The sequence below is a fragment of the Aythya ferina genome, assembly GCF_964211825.1.
Source record: "Aythya ferina genome assembly, chromosome: 1".
In the NCBI taxonomy this organism is placed as follows: Eukaryota; Metazoa; Chordata; class Aves; order Anseriformes; family Anatidae; genus Aythya; species Aythya ferina.
The window spans coordinates 96,241,335-96,245,998 of NC_140296.1; the positions used below are offsets into that span (position 1 = coordinate 96,241,335).

General features: G+C 44.6%; 1 long non-coding RNA gene across 1 annotated transcript; it reads left to right on the forward strand.

Moving 5' to 3' along the window:
* Positions 1 to 675: 675 nt before the first annotated feature.
* Positions 676 to 4,178, forward strand: LOC311429887. The gene is made up of 3 exons (XR_014688446.1): positions 676 to 711; positions 813 to 922; positions 3,666 to 4,178. It is a non-coding gene; the product is annotated as an uncharacterized lncRNA (long non-coding RNA).
* The last annotated feature ends 486 nt before the right edge of the window (positions 4,179 to 4,664 follow it).

Below are 4,664 nucleotides of genomic sequence, written 5' to 3' on the forward strand. Positions count from 1 at the left end.
GGAATCACCAGTGTTATGCATTGACATGTCCTGATTTGGATGCTACGTCACCAGCAAAACAAAGCCAGCATGCAGGAGTAGCATGTGCCCGTGCATGTGTGTGCACGTCTTTTTGAGCGGGTGGCAGAAGTGTTTAATTCCCTTGGTTTCTGCATTGATTTCCTGCTGGCTTTCACAGCAGCTCCATGCATGTAAGCTGTGTAGCTACAGGACAGCCAAAAGCAGATAGTTACACAGCAAAGGAAAGTGTGTAAGGCCTGAGCTAGAAGACACGAAGGACAGGAGTGCGTTAGCCTGCTAAGTTGGTTCTTTTGCTCTGTTTTGTTTAGCTTTTGCAGCCAGAGTGGAAACAGAAGATGGCTTTCAGCAACCACACAAATGGCAGTTCAGCCGTGCCGGATTTACTCCACATGCTCGTGGAACAAAAGAAGACCCTACGCTTCAATAATTACAGCAACCCGGCCTTGGAGATGCAAGAGGAGATAATGGCCTCTTTTTATATCCTCATCATCGTTGGCTTTTTCGGCTTTCTGCTGTTTGTCATGATGCTCAGCAACATTGTTTCCAGCAAGCCTGAAAATTACATCGACTATCTCTATTCTGGGAAGTTTAACCCTCAGAGAAGCAAGGTGGAGCTTCCAGGAAAGGAGAGCAAAGACACTTTTGTTATCATTAACAGCACTGCCTTACTGGAGCTGCAAAGGCAGGACGGTAAATACAACACCGGGCCTGAGGCACCAAGTGCAGATGCAGTTCTGAGGAATGTATAAAAATGGTTTCTTTTTTATTATTATTTTTCTGTTGTGCATAAGGAGCTCAAACAGGAATAATTTTTTTCATTCATGAAAACAAGAAAGGAGGAGCTGTGCCAGGAAAGAAGCAGACTGGTCTCGTGCAAGCTTCCCATATGAACGATGTGAAGGTAACAAGTGCAACGTGCAACCTGTGTTATTTCAGCCCTAGGCCTTTGGAGAAGAGGCTGGGAATCATGTCCTTACTGGTCTATCTCCTTCATGGCTGTGTGTATCATGCATTTTTATAACCTGCCTCTCGGGAGAATGGAAGCTCTTCCTTTTCATGCTGTTGCTTCAAGCAGGGCCAGTATGCTTCCAGCTGGGGCATCGTTGTTGTGCCTGTTTGCTGTTATTATTTTTTATTTGTTTATTTATGTGGGGGGGAGGGGGTTGGAGCTACACGTGAGCCCACTGTGTGTGTGCTCTGCAAGCAGAAGGAGAAGCAGCTGCCTCCTCATCCACACTCCTCACCATGCTGGGCACCAGAGGTGGTGACAGGCTGACCCATGGAGGACCCGTGAGACTTGAACTTGTGTGCTCACTTGGCAGGCTTGGTCTGCAGTGGGTTTTGGACAGTGGTCATGCATTTCTCAGCAGCTCTCTTCCTGCATGTTGGAAATTTACAAAAGCTCAGGACGACAATGAGGTGGTCCCAGACATCCTGATGTCTCTCCAGGGTCCATCACAGGACCTACCTGGCCATCATCAGGGCCTTCCAGGCCTCAGCAAATACAAGAAGGAGCAATTTGCCCACCACACAGCTCAGGGTTGTTCATCCCATGTCCTGCAGAGCCCTGGCACACAGGGGTTCAGGACAGTAGCTATGGGGAGACAAACAGCAGTGAGCTTCAGCTTTCTATTATCAGTGCATGCATTGGAAAAATCTCTGGAGTCTGGAGATCAAAACAATTGGAAACTGCTGGTGCAGGTACTCTGAGAACATGAAGACATTTTGTTATAGCTGCAAAAATCCTATAAAACCCTATAAAATTTTGTGCCTGGGGGGTGGTGTTGCTGGCTCCACTCAGCTTCCTTTGTGTTGCTGCATTAGCATTTTGCTATTGATAGGAAGAAAGCTCTCAACAATTTAATATCCTAAAAAACATTCCTTCCCTTTTCTTCTCTCTAATTTTTCCCAAACAGGGTGTTACTAAACCTGTATCTTAATTTTGCTCTTTTTTAATGCATCCTTTGCTGCCATGATATAGTGTTGTTGTCATGGGTTTTGCCACCATTTGGCCCAGGCCAATTGCCTGGAAATGATTTACTTCGTGTGGTCCATCTCCTTAAAGGGAATTTCTATAGCCTGATCTCATAAGACACGTTCCAAGGCTGATACTCCCAGCTGATAGCCAAGATGAAATCCACACTGCTCTCTTGGCTTTCCACACTCCTTGCTTGAATTCCAGAGATTCAGCTTTCCAACACAGACATGTCCTTTTTTGGACAGGTGAATATTCCCCAGACACTGTCTCCAGCAGAGACCAATTAGGCTGTTCAGATAGTTTTGGACCCCATTACCTTTGGCTTCATCACCATGTCTGGTTTAATAACTGCTTGGCTGGAGCCAGGATCCACTATTTATGCTCACTGCTCCTGACTGCACTTGGTAGCCACGCTCCCATTACTGCAGCTCAGCTATTCAGATCTTAAAAAAAAAAAAAAAAAAAAAAAAAGAGAGAGAGGTGTTTTGAAGGTGGAAAAAAACATTTGCAGTTCCATTTGTTCCTTCTGCTCAGTGTGTGTATTTTTCACAAGAAGGCAAATATTGCAGTCAGTTTTGAAGAAGGATCAATTTCTGCCAGCACTGAGAAGAGATTTTAGCCTGCCTCCTTGCAGTGGTGACAATTCCTCCTGCTTTGTGGACTCATTTTATCATTTTTATAGATATTCAACAGTCCAGTCAAATCTCTTTTTCCATCACGAGTGTTAGAAATAGGCTTCAGACATCCATCACCCCCATGAGGTTCTGTGCAGTGAAATTTCACCTCCTTTAGCAGTGGCTGCTCCTTTTCTTGACAGGCTGAAGCAGGGGAAGCACCAGGCTAGAGGGTGAACTCCAAAGCCCTGGGAAGTACTATTTGCCTCCCTGCAAACTCAGGGTGAGATCAAAAGAGTGATCCTCTCCCTGTTCTCTGTGAAGGAAAGCTCTCCATGAGGGGTGTTTTACCAGGTTCCTTCCATCTGGATGTCTGTGGGACCATGAGCTCTAAGTGCCACCTGAGTGTAGCTCAACCTCTATGCTGAGGGAGCTTCTGCATCACCACCGACCTGGGCCATACTCGTGAGGGAGGCAGTCTTCCCAAAAGTTTTTGGGCCCTGGTGGGTCAATAGGGATGAGGTGCTGTCCCCTTTTTCTGGCTGAGCAGGGGCAGCATATTTCCTTCTTTCTGGTGGTCCTGGAGGGTTTGTAAGTGCTACAAACAATGTCCTGCCTTGCAGAGCTCCTCTGTTTTTCATCCAGGTGGTCAAGTGCCAGTGCACTTTGAAACACTTTTCCTTTTCTTTTCCCTTCCTCACTTCAAGGAGATGCAAATGTGTGTACATACAAATTCCACCATGAAATATAAGAGCTTTTGCTCCTAAAGGTGCCCCATTCGTACACATTCCAGGTAAAGGTGGCTGTGTATTTCAGCTTAGCAGCATCTCTGATACTACCAACAGGAAAGCTGCTAAAGTCGACTTTTGCAGAGAATCCCTAATGCTGGAAACCAAATTTCATCAGTTTTCACAAGGTGCATCACAGATCTTTGTGGGAAACCTCTGGCAGTTGTATTAATTCTGTTCTGAGGAGTTTGGCACTGTTACTTGAGATATGAGCTTAATTTATTTTCTGAAGTTTCCACTTTTTTTCTGTGTTTCCACCCTTAGGACATCTTTGATTTTGGCAAGTGCTTCTCGTATTGGTTCCATCGTGGATTGAGAGCTATAATTACACACCTTTGGAAATTCTCTTTTGATACCAGACTTTGGAGTGAGACTTTAGCTAGTGTTCAGGACTTCATCAGACAGCTAGGAGGGAAAATGGATTATTTAAATTGGGCATGGTATTTGTCAGAAGAAATAATCTTATTTTCCCTCATTCCACATAAGACTGGAAAAAAAGCCACCACAGATTTCCTGTAGAATAATATTCTCAAATATTGTTTTTTGTACAATGAGTACAAAAAAAATTGTACTTACATTTTATATAGATAAATATAAAATGTTAGATTAACTTAATTTAAGCTGCTGTACTTAATACAGTACATCAGCAGAAACATCCACTGTTTGCCTAACATCATGCCTACTGTGTATGTGTATTTCATTATGTTCCATATTTCATTATGTTTTCATTTTGTATTTTAAAATAAAGGGTTTGTGATGATTTTTAGCTTGTGTAAACATGGTGAGTGGTAACCTAATCACATAATTACTACTGAAATGGATAATTGGTATGTACTGATAATTGGTATCCTAATTGCCTCATTAATAGGGACTTTGTTCAGGGGTAATTGGTAAATTTGCCATTTAGCTAAGTGGTACACTGGAATTCCAGAAAGCACCAAAAAAGCTCGTTAAGGGGGGGTCAGGCCTCACCGTCCTTCCTGGGCATCCCTAGGGAGTGCTCCACATGGCTCTGAGCCCACCACCCATGCCCACAGCAGCCGGGGGGCAGTCACCCCCATCTCGTGCAGTGTGCTCAGGGTGTCAGGTGCAATGGCTTTGCACAAGGAGGACGGTGGTCCCAGCCACAACCTTCAGGGCACTGCCTTGCTGCCAGAGGCAGAGCTCGAAGGCAGGGCAGCAGGGCAAGAGGAGAAGGCTCTGGTTCAATATTTGAAGGATGAGGTAACAATTGGAAGTGTCTTTTCCCAAATCCTAGATGCA